Below are 18,983 nucleotides of genomic sequence, written 5' to 3' on the forward strand. Positions count from 1 at the left end.
CTTTGCCACCTTTAAAATATTTTGGTTTTATTTTATTGATTTGACTACCATATTAGCTTACTCATATATATCATCTGACACATCCATTTACTGGTCTTTTAAGCATCTCTGGGCATGTGGATGCTTGAAAAATAGTTTATTAGTATGATTTGACTATCTCTATCTTATCTCCTATTTTTTTTAGAGAATTACATGGCCAGCAGTGAGGATGGTGTCAAATCTCATCAGTCATCTACAACCACTTCCTCTGAACCTTTCTGCATCATTGAAGTTGACTCTCTTTCTTCCCATTCTCTCCTTAGAGGACCTAAGAGGAAATGTGGATGGGCAGACAAAACAGAAAACTAAAGAAGGGAAGATAGGTGGGTTCTTGGCTTCTGGAAGGATTCTGACCTACTTCGCTTGCCTTTAAATTCAGTGTGAATTTATTTCAGCAGCTACAGGGAAGAGCTAAGAAATCCTGTTTTCCTTGGAGAAGGGAATAAACAAACGCCAGATTAAAACTCAGAGGAAACTTTGTAAATTATAAGCGAGGCTGCTACATATAATGACCAAGTCACCTTGGTATGTCTTGTGAGCTAAAATTCCATTTCACTTTTATCATATATAAAACCAGGATTATAGCTCCAGGAGGAGCTACAATCTATGTTCTCTTTGGTCTATCTGAACATCCCAAATAGTATCACATTCTACCTGAAGAAGTGCTGCTGAAATAGACTGACAATGCTTCAATTACTTTGGCTGCAGGCAAAGACAAAATAAGTCTCAGGAGTTCTCCAAAAGCTCAAAAAGTTCTCTGTAAACTATGCTGTTATCAAATGGAAACTAGAAGAATGCGACCAACACCACAGGAGTAGAGATTTCCCTGGGCTTTGCTCTGGCTATGAGAGAGTTTCCAAATATGCAATGAAAAGTCAGTGGAACCTGACAGGGGCCCAATGTAAAGCACAGGGGTTCAGACACACAACCCCTCCAGCTCCTCTCAGAACGGCTTCCCACTCACTGAGCACTGACCAAACCCTGGTTAAGCGAGCACTGACCTTCCTGTTTATCTGATAATCCACACGGTGTAGATGGGGAGAAACTGATAGAAAGGAGGAAGCATAAAAAAAATTATTTCCTCAATGTTAGTAAAAACATGAATTGGTTACATGACAAACATGAGGTAGTGATTATGTTAATGGTACAATGGAAAAGTTATTACAATCTGTGGAAGGAAAAAAATCCCATTTCTTCAAAAGTTTCCAACATTTTAAAATCCAAGCCCAGGCTGGAATCACTGCTGTATGAGGTAACACTCCCTTTCTGACGGCATCTGTGTGACTGGGCCACCAAGTCCCACTGATGTAGTTGGTATTACTACTGCTCAATTAACACATCTCAGGACAATAACTTTCACTTCAGAATCCAAGCCTCAAGTTATAAGGGGGACTAAAATCTTTTATTTTATTTTTATTTTTAAAAGACAAGATCTGGCTCTGTTGGCCAGGCTGGAGTGCAGTGGCGCAATCTCGGCTCACTGCAACCTCCACCTCCTGGGCTGGAGCAATCCTCCTGCCTCAGCCTCCTGAGTAGCTGGGAATACAGCTGTGCACCATCATGTCCAGCTAATTTTTGTATTTTTGGTAGAGAAGGGGTTCCGTCATGTTGCCCAGGCTGGTCTGGAACTCCTGGGCTCAAGTGATCCTCCCACCTCAGCCTCCCAAGGTGCTGAGATTACAGGCATGAGTCACTGTGCCCAGCTGAGCACTAAAATCTTTAAATAAATGCTCTTTTCTATAGACTGTAAGAGAAATAGAAGGGAAAAAAACAATACAGTACTTAAGATTTACTCGAGAAGCACCACTGGGATTGAGGGGAGAGTGTACTCTTTGGAAACAGATAAACGTAGCTCTGAAACCCTGCCTTGCTCCTTGCTAGCTGCATGACTCTGGGCAAGCTTCTTGATAACTCAGCTTCCTCATCCATAAATACGGGGAGCAATGCACTTCCTTTGCAGGGCTCTTGTGGGCTGAGAGACAGCATGCATTCAACACTCAGAGTACCTCCCCTTTGGTGCTCAATAAACAGTAGCTCATCTCTGCCATTCCTGGAGTTAAGGCAGAAGACCCACAGATATTCTTACAGCACTCTGCTTAGGAGCTCTTGTGAAAGTGTAGGTCAGATTGGTGCAAGTCCTGTCACATGGGCATTGGTGGGTGACACAATCTGCTTTTAGCCTCTCATTTAAATTAAGCATGGGCCGGAACATCAAACTCTTTTCAAGAAATCAGTGCTTTAACTGGGACCCTGAGACTATCTCCATGCAAAGTAGTATATAAATAAAAAGCTCTAATTTTGCTTGTAGCTCAGCTACAGAATATATCAAAACCCCCTACCAAACCCAATGTTCTAAGTAACAGAAGTGTCTCTGAGAACCATCTGAAAAGAAGCCTGACAACTTGCTTGTCTCACTCCCCACCTGACCTCATTCTTTCTTCCTCTGAGTGGATGATTCCAGGGCCAGTTTTAGATCCAGTGCCCATCCAAGATTTGGGGCTTCCCGAACAGAATGTAGTATTGGTAGACAGCATATAGCCATCACACAGGCTGACACTAACAGAATAATGGGTATGAATGTGTGCTCTGTGCAAAATCCTCATGGGGAAGTAAGGCAACACCTGGGCACCTTTGGCAATGTAAAAATTCTCTTCTTGTAAAAATGCTGTTTAAACAAAGAGCTTTATATCTAGACTCAAAAATGCCTTTCCATCAGTATCAGCTTCTTCCAGGTAAAAGGAAGTGAAGACAGAAACAGTGGGCCCTTGGAAATCCCATTGAGTAGGGAGAGGCAAAACAGAAAGATTTATTCTAACATGAGAAGAGCCCATGAGGATGTGAAAGGGAAAGAAGAGAGAAGAATGGCATATAACCTGGAAGATTCAAGTACATTCACAGATAGATACTTTCCCAAGGTGTGCAGGAATCTAGCCCTTCTTCAAGGAGACAACCATAGCATCATATAATTCAAATTAATTCCTTTCTGAATGAGAGCTGAGTAACAAAGACAAAACTTGGCAAGATGGCACAGCACAGTGAGTGCAAAATTGTATTCCCAGTTGATACTTGGTGAGATGTTAGGTTGTCAGCTTAATGTAAAATAAAATGAGGCCGCACATCATAAAGTGTTTTGAAAAGTAAAAATCCAAGGAAAATATGAAGGCAGCATTTTAATGAGTCTAGAGAAAATGAACTCCGGGGTGAGCAGCTCTGCTCGCGACCTCTTTTCAGTTGGTATCCCATCGGCCTCTGGGAAGCGGGGCACATGAGGGAGGGGCCAGTGCCTGCCTCAACACTACCCTCCCTCCCCTAATGAGGCTCGTAGCACCACTTGCTAGCACCGGGCAGATGACAGAGAAAGAAAACCTGGTGTGGAGACCCCCATCCATTAAAGGCAAGAGAGTGAAAGTGGGAGAGAAAGCTCCCAAGTTCAACAGCAGTGACCTGGGGTCATGCAGTGAGGACTTACAAAGGTACAAAAGCTTCTTTATTCAGGTGGTTCCTTTCAGCGCAACTTATTTCATGATGCTTAATGCAGGCAGTTAAAAGAACAGTTCAGTTGGATATAACTTAAACAGTACGTCACACAAATCTGGAGTGCCCATGGAACATTAATTTCAGCGCACACACTGAGATTATAACCAGCCTCTTTGCCAGGGGCAGCTTGTAACTCAGAAAGTCATGTTTCATTTAGGATGTGCTGTGTAATGTTGAAGAGGAAAGTAACTATTTTGTTTTGTTGTGTTTCTTCCCAGTCCAAGAAGAAAGCATTTGGAGAAGAGCTACACATGCTCAGCTGAACTTCCTGTCAAATTGTTCTCACTCGTTTTGGCACAAGTCTGCTTAGGCCATCTCTCATTAACATTTACTCTTGCCCTAAGCCCTCTACCCACTCAACCCCTACTAATCTTCCATAAGCAAGCTGATCACACTGGGATTTGCTTTTCCCAGACACATTTGATACTCACTTTCTCCTGAACCTAGAACTGTGCTTCCCACCAAAGCATGCCAGGCACTAACTCATCCCTACTGAAAGGGGCTGTTAAAAGTCCATCTTCTTCTAAATGGTAGTGAGGTGATCCTTTTTCTCTCTCTCTCTTTTTTTTTTTTTTTTTTTAAACTTCTAGCTACTCTCCAATTCTGGTGATCAGTAACAATTTATTCCACTTAAAAAAGAGAAATCATATTAATTATTCTAAGATATAAACACTTAATTTTATTCATGCTCTTGAATTACTTTCCTTTCTACCGCATGTTTGTGTAGCTGTTATATGAGTCCTTCCTACTGATGTACTGTCATTCCTTCAACTCAGTTCTTGCCAAACACTGAGCTACGTCTAGAGATACAAAGATAACTACTCTTGTTGAAGAGATGCCAGTTTAGTCAGGGAGACAGACACGTAAACAGATCTATATCTTAGATAGATGGCCTGGGTAGGAAAAGAATACATATAGCACAAATAACTCAGTGGACCAGCAAAAATAAAGCTTGAGGCCATGACACACAACAAAGACCCAGCAAAGCACAAGCACTGTCACCATGAAGGTAAGGCTTCCATTTTTGCCCCTTTCAATCTGTGCACATCTATTCTACATACTCTGCCTTTCCTCCTGTTACAGGAAAAGAAGGAACCTCAATTCTACCTAAAGCCAATCTTCTCCTTGAGCTACAGATCCAGCCCCTCTCCCATAATCAGGTACATGGCCCCTGCAAATATCCACTCTCCTGCATTATCAAATCCTCCCTCCCTGTGGTATCATTCCAATCCACACACATACCTTAACATCATCCTTCCTTGACCCTAGGTCCCCCTCTAACCTCTTCATCATTTCTCTGCTTCCCCTCCCAGTGATACTTTATCTTCTACATGTGTTGCTACCCCTATTTCCTCAGCCTCTATTCCCTTCTCCCTTGACTCCACTGAAATGGCTCTTAAAGGACACCACTAAGCTCTACCTTGCTACATCCAGGAGTCGATTTTCTGTTACCTACTGTCCACTCCCATCTCCCCTCCCCATACTGAAAGACTGACTTTTTGAGACTTCCATGAAAATTCTGTCACTTCTATTCACTTTTCCTTGTCCACTTGCCATCTGGTCTTCCCTATAGTCCATTCTCACACTAGATCACACTAGAGTTATCGTTCAAAAATCTAAACTACCATCACCTGGTTTAAACCCTTCTATGGTTTCCCATCATCCTTAGAAACCCACACTATCAAGTCCCTGTAGGACATAGCTCCTGTCTACCTGTCTGCCCTCACTGCTAAACATACCTTCCTCCCAACACCCTACAGACCATCTACCCACCAGATTTCAGACATACACGGCCTTCGTTCTGTTCCTTAAAAACGCCAAGCTAGTTCCCACTTCGCAGCCTTTACTCTTGCCGTTCACTAGCCTGGAACACTTCTCCCTTAGATTCCTGCATAGCCAACTTCTTGTAATTCAAGTTTTGGCTCAATTGACTTCCTCAGAGAGGCCTTCCCTGACCGTTCTGCTCAAGAGATCCTTCCCCAAACTCAACCACTGGCTAGCTTATTCCCCCATTCCAATTTCGTCAAAATATGACTAGTCAGTATCATATGTATTTCTTTACGTCTCATTTTTCTATCTCTCCTACTACAATGTAAACTGCATTAAACAACAACTTAATCTCGTTTACTGCTATATGTCTACTTCCAAGCATAGCGTTTAGTATATAATGGGTGTATACTAAAATGTTATACATTGAGTATAACATTTTACTCATTGGATAAATGAAATGACGATGAAATCCTTGTTTAGGATCCTGTGTTCAGCTCTTTGCTCTTCAACTGCAGACATGCACAGAAGCTAAAGGTGAGACGTAATAACTAGTGCACAGGGAAATCAGACCTAAGAAACCAGAACCAGAATTACTATGGAAGTGTTATATTTTTATTCTTCAGGGGTAATCATTAGTTGTTTTTTAAATGTCTAATAAGGATTAAATAAAAAGAAATGGATTACAGGTTCAGCAGACTGGGCGAAAGTTCTGGAGTAGATAAAATGTGGGTTAGATTTATGAAAACACTTCCTGGGATTGGCTACTATTTGAGATTATAATCAATTCCTAAAGAAGAATACTGGATATCTTTTTAAAACAAAAAGAGATAACAGTAATCCTTTATCAATTGTGTGCTTCCTTTGTGCCAAGACCTCTGCCAAGGCTGTTCTACAAGCCTGATCTCCTTTGACATTTGTAGCAACCCTATGAGACAGGTACAGGGATAGCTGGGAGATGTCATGGGTTCAGTTTATGACCATGCAATAAAGCGAGTCACACAAATCTTTTGGTTTCTCAGTGCATATAAAAATTACATTTACACTGTATGGTAGTATATTAAGTGTGCAACAGCATTATGTCTAAAAAAAGTACAGATTAATACATTAATTAAAACATACTTTATTGCTAAAAAAATGCTAACAATCATCTGAGTCTCAAGTGAGTCATAATCTTTTTTGTTGGTGGAGGATCACGCCTCAATGTTGACAGCTGCTGGAGTGATCAGGGTAGTGGTTGCTGAAGGCTGGGGTGGCTGCTTAAAGTAAGACAATGATGAAGTCTGCTGCATCTACTGACTCTTCTTTCATGAAAGATTTATCTGTAGCATACGATGCTGTTTGACAACATTTTTACCAATAGTAGACCTTCTTTCAAAATTGAGGTCAATCCTCTCAAACCCTACTACTGCTTTATCAACTAAGTTTGTGTGACAGCCTAAATCTTTTGCTCTAGAATCTACCATTTCAACAATATTCACTGCATCTTCACCAGGAATAGATTCTATCTCAAGAATTCTATCTTCACTTTCTTTGCTCATCCATAAGAAGCAACTCCTCAACCATTAAAGTTTTTTCATGAGATTGCAGCAATCCAGTCATGTCTTCAGTCTACACTTACTGCTGTTAATATTTTGACCACCTCTCACGAATCACAAACATTCTTAATGGCCTCTAAGTGGTGAATACTTTCCAGAAGGTTTTCAATTTGCTTTGCCCAGATCAGAGGAATCAGAGGAATTTGCCATCAGAGGAATCACTATTTATGGCAGCTATAGCCTGACAAAATGTATTTCATAAATAATAAGACTGGAAAGTTGACACGATTCCTTGATCCATGGGCTGCAGAATGGATGCTGTGTTAACAGGCATGAAAACAACATTCATCTCCTTGTACAGCTCCATCATAGTTCATGGGTGACCAGGTATGTGGTCAATGAGCAGGAATATTTTGAGAGGAATTGCTCTGTCTCAGCAGTAGGTGTGTCAGCCGTGGGCTTAAGATATTCAGGAAACCATGCTGTAAACAGATGTGCAGTCATCCAGGCTTTGTTGTTCCATCTACAGAGCACAGGCAGAACAGATTTAGCATAACTCTTAAGGCCCTAGGATTTTCAAAGTGATAAATGAGCACTGACTTCACCTTAAAGTTACCAGCTACGTTAGCCCCTAACAAGAGAATCAGAAATGTCTTTTAAAGCTTTAAAGCCAGGCAGTGACTTCTCCTCTCCAGCTATTAAAGTCCTGGATGGTATCTTCTTCCAATAGGAGGCTTTTTCATCTATCTTGAAAATGTGCTGCTTAGTGTAGCCACCTTCATCAATGATCTTAGCCAGGTCTTCTGGGTAACTTGCTGAAGCTTCTACCTAAGGAGCTGCTGCTTCACCTTGCATTTTTGTGTTATGGAGATGGCTTCTGTTCTTCATCTTATGAATCAACCTCTGCTAGCTCCAAGATGAATCAACCTCTGCTAGCTAGAAACTTTTGTTCTGCACCTTCCTCACTGTCTCAGCCTTCACAGAATTGAAGAGTTAGGGTCTTGCTCTGAATCAGGCTTTGGCTTTAGGGAATGTTGTGGCTGGTTTGGTCTTCTATCCATACCCACTCAAACTTTCTCCATATCAGCAATGGCTGCTTTGCTTTTTTATCATTCCTGTGTTCACTGGAGTGCTTGGACTTTCCTTCAAGAACTTTTCCTTTGCATTCACGGCTTGGCAAACTGTCTTAAGAGGCTTAGCTTTCAGCCTGTCTCAGCTTTCAATACGCCTTCTTCACTAAGTTTAATCATTTCTAGCTTTTGATTTAAAGTGAGAGAGATGTGGCTCTTCCTTTCACTTGAACACTTAGAAACTACTGTAGGGTTATTAACTGGCCTAATTTCAATACTGTTGTGTCTCAGGGAATAGGGAGACTGGAAGAGAGAGAGAGATGGGGGAACAACCAGTTGATGGAGCAGTGAGAATACACACATTTATCTATTAAATTCTGTCTTCTATGGGTGTGGTTTGTGACATTTCAAAAAATTACAATAGTAAAATCAAAAATCATCAATTGTAGATCACTACAATAGATGTAATAATAATTAAAAGGTTTGAAATATTGAGAATTACCAAAGTGTGACACAGGCACACAAGCAAGCACATGCTGTTGGAAAAATAAGGTCAAAAGACTTGCTGAACACAGGGTTGCCACAACCTTCAGTTAGTAAAAACAAAACAACAAAAAACCACAGTATCTGCAAAGTGTAACAAAAATGGGTATGCTTGTAGCACTATTCTCATTTTAACTTGAAATGGTCACATAGTTGGTAAATGACCAAGCTGGGACCTAATTCAGTCCATTTAACTCTAAAATCTGTGCTTAACCCTTATGTTTACAAGAGAGAGTTTAGATGGGCCCTGCTGAGAGCATGAGAGTTAACTATTTGAATCTGTACCCAAATCTAGGATTCTAAGAACACAATATGAAGAACAATTTAAAACAGTCCCGTAAGTTAGATTCCATCTTTGAGCTTCTGGTTAAAAAGACATTTAAGGAACTAGACAAAATTATGTGCTTGTGGTTATCCATTATATAAATTATCTTCTGTCTTTCTGAGGGGTTATTTTATTTATAATCTGAAGACCTATCTTAGGTGGGGGGAGGTTGGGTGTAGTGGCTCATGCCTATAATCCCAGCACTTTGGAAGACCAAGGAGGGCAGATCACTTGAATTCAGGAGTTCAAGACAAGCTTGGGCAACGTGGTAAAACCCCATCTCTACAAAAAATACAAAAATTAGCTGGGCATGATGGCACATGCCTGTAATCCCAGCTACTCTGGAGGCCGAGGTGGGAGGATCACCTCAGTCCAGGGAGGTTGAGGCCGCAGTGAGCTGAGATCTCACCACTGCACTCCAGCCTGGGTGACAGAGCCAGACTCTGAAAAAAAGAAAAAGAAAAAAGGAGAGAGAGAGAGAGAGAGAGAGAGAGAGAAAGAAAGACAGAAAGAGAGAGAGAGAGAGAAAGAGAGAAAAAGAGAAAGAGAGGAAGGAAGGAAGGAAGGAAGGAAGGAAGTGAAGGAAGGAAGGAAGGAAGGAAGGAAGGAAGGAAGGTAGGTAGGTGGGGGTTGGTGGTGGGGGATCGAGTTTGCAAGTATCACCAGGTATGACTAAAACAATTTCTTGCTCCTTTAAGGTTTTGAATAACAAACTATGGCCTGCAAGCCAAAAATAAATTTTATATTTTTAAAGTATTGTTTAGAAAGAGAAGAATTTGTAACAGAGACTTTATGTAGCCCACAAGACCTGAAATTGTTATTATCTGGTCCTTTACCAAAAACATTGGTTTTTGACCTCTGGTCTAGATCTTAAAAATGGGTGCACGAAGTATGAAATAGGTGTAATAGATAATAAAGTCCCTAGTTAGAAAAAGCTATTCCCTAAAGGTTGTTTTTTTTTTGAGACAAGGGATCAAGCAATCCTCCCACTTCAGCCTCCCGAATAGCTGGGATTATAGGTACATGCCATCACCCCTGGCTAATTTGTATATTTTTTATAGAGATAGTGTCTTGCTGTGATGCTGGTCTTGAACTCCTGGCTTCAAGCTATCCTCCCACCTCGGCCTCCCAAAGGTGTGAGCGACCATGCCCAGCCCCTATAGGTTTTCAAGTTTCCAAGGGATTTTTTTTTTTTTAATATCAACAACAAAGATTCCCAGAGTCAGATTTAAAAATGGATCTAGCCTCTCAACTTAGCATCAATGAGATGATATTAGGGGACAAAAAAAGAAAAAGAAGATGCTGCGAAGCTTGGGGAAGAATCGGAATTATCCAGTTTTAGAGCCGCAAGGAACCGTATAGAAACTATGGGCCAATGCCCTCTAGCTCTGTAAATGAAGAAACACCCAGGGATGGGGCAATGACTTCAGGCTGCGATGTGTCAGCATAGCACAGTCCTGTCTCCGGGCCCCTAGGCCACGTCTATTCTCACTGTGCCAATGAGGCCTTTACGTTATTACAGAGACATGCTCTGCAAACCAAGGTGTGGTGGACAGCTTTTTTAAAAGGTCAGATGAAAACCAGCAGCTCTGCAAAGAATGTGTGATCTGAAGGTGAAGTCTCAATCCATTTTGTTAAGAAAAATTAATGTTTCTTTTTTCATAATGCTTTTTTGAATTTCAAAAGTGGTACACATTCATTACAGAATTTTCATTATGAAAATTATTTTTCAATAAGGAAATGCAAAAAAATTAAAGAGAATAATTATTCATAATCTCTCCATCCAGTAATAAAATATTTTCAACATTTTATTATTTCCTTATGAGACAGAGTCTCACTCTGTCATCCAGGTTGGAGTACAGTGGCATGATCAGGGCTCATTGCAGCCTCGACCTCCCAGGCTCACGGGATCCTCCTGCCTCAGCTTCCCAAGTAGCTGGGACTACAGGCATGCTCCACTATGTCTGGTTAATTTTTGTATTTTTCATAGAGACAGGGTTTCACCGTGTTGTCCAGGCTGGTCTTGAATTCCTGCGCTCAAGTGATCCATCTGCAAAGTGATCCGAAGTGATGGGATTGTAGGCATGAACCACTGTGCCTGGCCCTTACAGCTTTTTTAAAAATGCAGATACACATATGTCATTTGAAAAATTAGAATATTCCCAGAAGTTTGAGACCAGCCTGGGAAACATAGCAACACCCCATCTCTACAAAAAAATTTAAAAATTAGTTGAGCATGGTGGCACATGCCTGTAGTCCCAGCTACTAGGGAAGCTGAGGTGGGAGGATCACTTGAGCCCAGGAGTTCAAAGTTGCAATAAGCTATGATTGTGCCACTGCGCTCCAGCCTGGGTGACAAGAGTGAGAAGACCTTGTCTCAAAAATAAATAAGTAAATAATTATAACATTTTTTTCACTTAACATCAGCATTTTTGTGTCATGTACATTTTCCTAAAACCTTTTAACATTATACAATTCCACTGTGTATATGTATAATAATTTCTGTAACTTCTAGGACCAGCTTATAGAAAGAATATTTTACCTCACCCTCACCAACAGTGACTATGACCATTATTCAAAATATTTTTCCATTTAACAAGCATGAAATGGTTTCTCTTTGTTTCACACTGACGTCAATCCTTTCTTTACATGGCATTTATTTATATGCCATCTTTTGTGACTTGTCTATTCCCAATGTCACATGTCCTATTCTCATTTTTCTTCTGAGGTGTTCATCTTCTTTTTGATAAGAGTCAAACAGAAAAGATTTTAACCTTTTCTTCTATCATAAATATTGTATGTTTCCCACTATGCCATTTGCCTTTTAATTTTGTCTTTTTAATTTGTTGTTGTTTTAATCCAGAAATGTAGCATTTCCAGCTAGTCAAATCCCCTGCATTTGTCCTTTGTAATGCCAAATAAGGGATGATCTACCAAAGCTGACCTATTAGTTTCTAAAAAGCAGCCAGTATAAGTCCCCCAAACCTGCATCATCTGCAGAGGTTCCACTCAGTGGTGGCCAGATGGAAGGAATGTGGAGTAGAAACACTACCAAATGTACAACTGAGTCAGGAGGCCCAGATGCTAGTCCTGGGTTTGTTGCTTGCTTGCTGCAAGTCCTTAGGCAAATCTCCCATTCTCTCTGGGTACCATATCCCTCTATCAATAAAATGAAAGTTGTGGACACTACAATCTCAAAAGACACATCTATTTCTTTTTTTTTTTTTTTTTTTGAGACAGAGTATTGCTCTGTTGCCCAGGCTGGAGCGCAGTGGCGCAATCTCGGCTCACTGCAACCTCCACCTCCCAGGTTCAAGTGATTCTCCTGCCTCAGCCTCCCAAGTAGCTGGGATTACAGGTGTGTACCACCAGGCCCGGCTAATTTTTGTATTTTTAGTAGAGATGGCGTTTCACCTTGTTGGCCAGACTGATCTCAAACTCCTGACCTCAGGTGATCCACCTGCCTCAGCCTCCCAAAGCGCTGGGATTACAGGTGTGAGTCACTGCGCCTGGCCAACACATCCAGTTCTAATGCTCATTCTTATTTGACACATGAAAGAAGGGAAGTCAGTGCTAGATGTTCCAGGCTAGTCAGAATCCACAACCCCAGAGAGACCTGTCAATGAGAAGAGGGAAGAAGGTGAGAGAAGGTAAAAACAAATGTCTGACAGGAGAAAACTTGCAGCCCTTTTGACATGTAGCTTATAGAATTTATTTCAAGTAAATCAGCATGATCTGGAAGGTCAAAGGCAGCAGAGAACCAAAACCGGAAAAGGGCTTAATTTTAGTGCATAGATTTTTCCCAGAAATGGCACCAGGTAATCTGACTGTGACTTCCTCTAAGCCAGTGGGGGACTGTAAATGTTGGATATGGGCATAAACGCCAGAATAAAAAGATCCAAAAGGGATGTGGATGACAAAAGTGGTGCAAGTTTTGAGGGAAGAGGGAAAAGCTGTTCATGCGGGTCATCGTGTTGAGAGAGATCTCTTTGAGGGCTGGTATAGATCAGATCATAAAAACAAAAGGCACGAAAGACAACGAAACTCAAGCACAGGAGAAGAAATGGTCTCAAGACAGTCTGGCAGGCTTGCAGTAGAGATGAAAGTGATGTCCTCTGTCCCTTGGAAATACCTGTAAACACAATATTGTGAAATAATAATATGTGCTTTGAAGAAAAGGCAAGAAAGGCAAGGTGTTAGTTTCATAATAGTGGCATTGTGTTGTGGGGGCCACCAACAAAGTCCTGCGTCCAGGTGACACAGGGTCATGAGAAATCACATTAATGAGCTAAAGCCCTTACCTACCATTGCTAACTAACTAGTATTTATTTATGTGTATTTAACAATTATTTTTTCTTGCATAAATTAAGTAGTAACACCTGTTTGTTTTCTTCACTTTGTTGCTACTTTAGTAGCTATTTATCCTTTCCATTTTAGCACTGATTAAAACATAAAATGTCTTTAGGAAATGTTATGTCCTAATTTATGGTTTAATTTAATCTTAGCAGTCAAACACTGATGACATTGCATCTCTTTAAAAAATTAGCCTATCTATTATCACACACCAATAAATATATTCTTTACAAAAAAAAAAATCTCATTCTCAAATGAGAAGAAACCACAAAGCAAGGAGTCAACGAAGGAAAAAAACCAAATCCCGAGTCTTTCAGGTCCAACAGGGTGTATTAAGAATAATTATGGAGTGTATTAAGAATCATTAAAGTAATATTTCCTTGTGTTTCTGTGATAAAGGATGCCTAATCTGTTCACTTCCAATACTTTCTTTTTTCAAGCTTGCTGTCTTTCATGTAAATAAAAACAAAAGAGTAACTTTCCTTTTCCAAAAAACACAGAAGGGCAAAAACTACACTACAAATAGCTTTTACCCTCAGGCTCAAAGTTCTCAATAAATTAAAACTCCATTATTGTTTACTCTGTTGTGGATACAACTGAAAAAAGATTAACCGGGTCCCACTGTAGAGATGAGAAAATGGGCCCACAGAAACAGCTTAAGTCAGTTTACAACACACAAAAAAACAAAGACCAGCCTTTCCATCCAAAGGCCTTTCCTGGGATCTCAGTTCACAGTCTCCATTCAGGGTTCAACAGCACCCCTTCAGGACTGCACCCCAAGTTTTTAAAGGAGGGAGATGTGCAGGAAGGAACACTGACCAGGAGCAGGTAACTGAAGCTCAGCCCTAGCTTTAGCCCATGCTATTTCTATGATCTTGGGAAAGTAATTTTCATCTTCCTATGGCTCCATTTCCTTCAATATAAAACGGAGATAATATTTACACTTACTACCTAACACAGTGTTTAAAAAGTTCAAATGGAGGAAAGGGCTCTTTTCAAAATACAGGCCACCTGTGTTATTTACGAATTTAAAAGAGAAGAATAAAGCAACTAAAATAATGATTTTTAATCTTACATCATCCTCTCCTCCATGAATTTCATAAACTCATCTCCTAAAAGTGCTACATGGCATACATGTAAGAATAAATATAATTTTTTGTTTTGATGACTTTGTTTTAATCAACTGAGAGAACTATTTTGTGTGTATGTAGAATATTGACATTTTATGGTAAAGAAAATTATGATGTGGCACAAATAGCATATAAATTCTTTTTTTTAATTGTTGATAAACCAAAAAACAGTGTCAATATGCTAAATAATAATAAAATTGCATTTTGCTCTAAATTAAATGTATACTTTCGATTTAAGATTTCATTCACAAAATAAGATAGCACCACTGCATAAAAAAATTACATGATGATAAAAAATACTATGTGAAGGAGTTGGCAAATTGTTTGTAGCTGTTCTTAAAACCTAGATAATTCTAATCTAGAATTTGATCTAAAAATGAGATACTTGTGCATTTTTAACCCTTAAAAAATTGCCCATTCAATACTACTCAGTAAAGCAAAAAAAAAAAGTGTCCAATGTATACACAAAAATTCCATAGAGTTTAAAATAATAAGAAAGTGTGCTATAACCTACCAATTACTTTGAATAAAGGATATTTATCAACAATTACACTAGGTAAAAATGTTCCTTTCTCTGAAACCCTGGAGGAGCTATGTTTAATGAGAAATAATTATTTATGCCTACAAACACAGAACCGTAATAGGTAGTTTTAATGTAACACATCACAGCAGTACACACAGGCGGTCAGAAACGTGTTACCTGGTTTTGACTTATACTCAATTTCCAAGACCAGACTAAGGCTTCGAAAACAGCAGGGGCTTTTGGTTTTGTTTTTCCTTATTATTGATAGTGAATGGCAACGATGTTTGTGCTGACAGGGTCTTTGGGCAGGAATACTGAGGCCCTCCCTTTTCCTGAGGAAAATGAGTTATCACTCATCTCCTATTGCCAGGACTAGTGATGTCAGCACGTGCTTTGGTCTTTTTTCTCTCTGTTTAAGTGCTGGTGGTAATTTAGTGACTTCAATCATTGCTATATTCATTTTGGAATAACAAAGTGATGTTAGGAGATTCCTGTCATTGCAAAGACAGATTTAGAAGGAAAAGGAACTATAGTTAGTCAGTTTTGCTACCAAGAGTAGCCGTTGGTACACTGAAATCAAATTAACTACAAAAACATCAGGGATACGTGTGGGGATGGAGCCAGCTGTGGGGGGATGAGCACTGAACCCAAACCAGACTGGGCCAGAGGAAAACTCTCTACAGTCTCATCATGCAACAAAACAGGGAAATTGGTTTTAGTGTTTTTAACTTTAATTAGTCACATTAATTAATGCTAAAAACAATGTTAACAGTATATTATTTTCATCTAGTTAAATAAAGGATTACACACATTTGAGTAAATTACACAGCATTAAACATTTAAATAACTTGAAATGAAGCCATTACTGTCATTCAAACAAGTTTCCACAGCTAAAGGCTGAATGTTAAGTATGAACTGATTTGACATTACAAGAATATAAATCCTTTATCTTTTTACTGAGAAGAAAAAATGAAGAGATTTGATGACTTCTGACTTTAATAAGTGGTTTGCAGTAGCACAGCGCCCTCCAGTGGCTAAATTTTGAAATGCAGTTTCAAAGGACAGTTCAGTAGCAAATCTTTTCATGTTGAATGGTGTTAAGCTGATAACATTAGCTTTTTCTTTTCTTTTCTCTTTTAATGTAATTGTTTATCTCAGCACGTATTTTCAATATCAAACCATCTTTCTATTGCCAAATTCCCCTCATCAAATTAAAATTCTTCTATTCAAATCTGATTTGTTTTTCCTCAGAAATATTCTGAAAAGTAAAAAAGAAATCAAAGCGAAACAAAATAAAACAAACCTAATGTGGACACAGACAATTGCAATGACAGGGAATTCTCTATAAGCCCCAGATAATGGCGAATGTCAGCACTAGAGTAGTAATAATGAATTCTTAAGTGTTAAAATCCAAAATCCAGGGTAAGATTATACAAATTATGGAACTCTATCTTGCCTGATAAACATCATGATGAGCACATATGGTGAGTTCAAAGTTGTAAAGCATATCTTTTACCCATTTTTTCTATATGTGAACATTTCTGTTTTTAAATAACAGTATAAAAGATTTCACTGTATGCATATTCTTTCACTATTACAACTCCTTATTAAAATGGATCCAAATATTTTTCTGTGGAGGGAGGAAAAGATGACCCTTTGGTTACCTTTGCAGGTTACCAGAAAAGCTCCCTTAGGCCAATCTAAAATATTTCTATTCTTGAAAAGACATTGACTTCTCACATGAAAAGAGATCATAATTCCACTTTTAATAACTACTGCCATAGAGTAAACACTTATTATATTCTTGGTCAAATAAAAACTGCAAGGCATCTGGTGCCCACAAGCATTGCCCCAGATCCTACACCAAATAGTTACTAGGTAGAATGAGGGAGTTTATTGTCAAAAGGCTAATAATGATTAGCTATTTTTTCCCTTTTCTGCCTACCCAAATAGAAAAGTTTAAGCATGTTTGAAAGAATCATTCCTTTCACTGGAACCAACAAAAGCAACTCTATATAATGTCAAGAACAATGGCTCTGGCCTTGCATCTTGTTTCCACTGCTACAGACCGAAATAGGAAAATAACATCTCTGGGCTTCATTTCTTCATCTACGAAATGACGATAATTGTTCCCATCTCATGGGATGTGGTGAGGATTCATTGTAATGATGCAAATGAAATACTAAGTCTGACTGCCTGAAACTCACATAGGAGATTTTCAAAGAATGTTAGTTATCTTCTCCATCTATTCTTACCAACAAAAGAATGCAGAAGACCTATTTTCACCAGAAGGAGGACTGGAACCAGAGTTAGCAGGTATGGAGTCACATGGGTGAATCAATAAAACCCACTCAAAATTTCATCTATAAAAAGCCTGTCCTTCTTTATTATACATTAGAAGACCCAAAGATGGTTCTGGAAGCAAAAACACTGATTTCTGGAAAGGGTCAGAAAAGGAACAGAATTGGCATTTGTTACGTGCTTATATGCTACTGGTTGCACCCAGCTTTTCGATACATAATCGTATTACTTAAGGTACCACATGACTCTACAGAGCAGTTAGAACTGTGATGGAACCAGTGAGGCTGGCTTCCTCTTATCCAAGCATGACTGGAGGACAGGGTTCAAAGGACCGTGCAGGTGCATCTGGAGCGGGGGTAAGACAATGAAGAGGAGGTGCAATAACATAGCCCCATGGGGATGGTGGCAGACAGACAGAATATGCTCATGAATAAGAATGTCTTACTTATCTCATCTTAATTACTTTCATCTGTTTCTCTCTTCATGTTTAAGTATTAAGAACAGTGAGGTGGGGAGAAATGGTATGGGAGTCATATCAGAATCTTTTGGAGGGAAGAGATGGGCACAGGTGTCATCTAAAAAAGCATTTTCAAAATTATAATAAAATACACAACATTTGCAAAGCAGGCTTTCTGCCCATTGTGACCATGAAAACAAAGCAGCTGAAGAGGCTTGATGTGAAAGTGACCTCCTCGGTGCTCTATCACTGGCAAGAACAGGAAAAACACTTGGGGCAAGCAAGCCAGCCCCACTTTCACACGACTCACATGACTGAAGGAAAGAAAAGGCATCCTTGTCAGGCTGTCACTACCTTCTTTTATTAAAATTCTTACTTTTTATAATATTTTAAATAATATTAAAGGAGATGTAAGATTTCTAAGTTTATCACCAGGCACCGTGGCTCATGCCTGTAATCCCAGCACTTTGGGAGGCCAAGGTGGGTGGATCACCTGAGGTTGGGAGTTCAAAACCAGACTAAACAACATGGAGAAACCCCGTCTCTACTAAAAATACAAAATTAGCCAGGCGTGAGGCACGTGCCTGTAATCCCAGCTACTAGGGAGGCTGAGGCAGGAGAATCGCTTGAACCTGGGAGGTGGAGGTTGTGGTGAGCCGAGATCACATCATTGCACTCCAGCCTGGGCAACAAGAGCGAAACTCCATCTCAAAAAATAAAATAAAATAAATTTTTAAAAAAATAAAAAATATAAAAAAATAAAAAAAAAACAGTGTATCAAAGACACGTGAGTTTTTAAATGTTCAGAAACACATTTTTCTAAAGATGCAAATCTGCCAGGTGCAGTGGTTCACACCTGTAACCCTAGTACTTTGGGAGGCTGAGGTGAGAGGGCTGCTTGAGCCCAGGAGTTCAAGACCAGCCTGGGTAACACAGGGAGACTCCGTCTCTACCAAAAAAAAAAAAAAAATTAAATTAGCTGGGCATGGTGGCATACACATGTGGTCCCAACCACTCAGGAGGCTTGGGCAGGAGGACTGCTTGAGCTCAGGAGGTTGAGGCTGCAGCAGGCCATCATCACACCACTTTATTGCACTGCGGCCTGGGTAACAGAGCAAGACCCTGTCTCTTAAAAAAAAAAAAAAAGAGAGAGAGAGAGATTGAGATGGAAATCAGCTTCAGGAAAATGAGAGGGTAAAGGGAAAAAGGATTCCATGGACAATTTTTAAAAGTCGGGCTTTTGGCTAATGGTCATTCCAATTAAAATGCAAATGAATAAGGCTTCTAGCTTTTGCCAGCTTGCCAAGTACCCTGATGACTTACTAGTGGCAACAGCCATCATGCCTTCCCTTGCTTCGTTAGTGTCTAAAACAATGCCCTAAAAGCTTAAGAGAGCTGGT

At 39.7% G+C, this 18,983-nt stretch overlaps 1 protein-coding gene and 1 long non-coding RNA gene across 2 annotated transcripts in view; one reads left to right on the plus strand and one right to left on the minus strand.

Moving 5' to 3' along the window:
- BTBD9 (BTB domain containing 9) overlaps nucleotides 1–18,983 on the minus strand; it is a 487,969-nt gene that overhangs the window by 322,449 nt on the left and 146,537 nt on the right. The gene's annotated exons all lie outside the window — the stretch shown is intronic.
- On the plus strand, nucleotides 3,323–4,258 carry LOC115896824. Its single transcript, XR_004056709.1, has 2 exons — nucleotides 3,323–3,512; nucleotides 3,795–4,258. It is a non-coding gene; the product is annotated as an uncharacterized LOC115896824 (long non-coding RNA).

Source organism: Rhinopithecus roxellana, chromosome 4 (genome assembly GCF_007565055.1).
Source record: "Rhinopithecus roxellana isolate Shanxi Qingling chromosome 4, ASM756505v1, whole genome shotgun sequence".
Lineage (NCBI taxonomy): Eukaryota > Metazoa > Chordata > Mammalia > Primates > Cercopithecidae > Rhinopithecus > Rhinopithecus roxellana.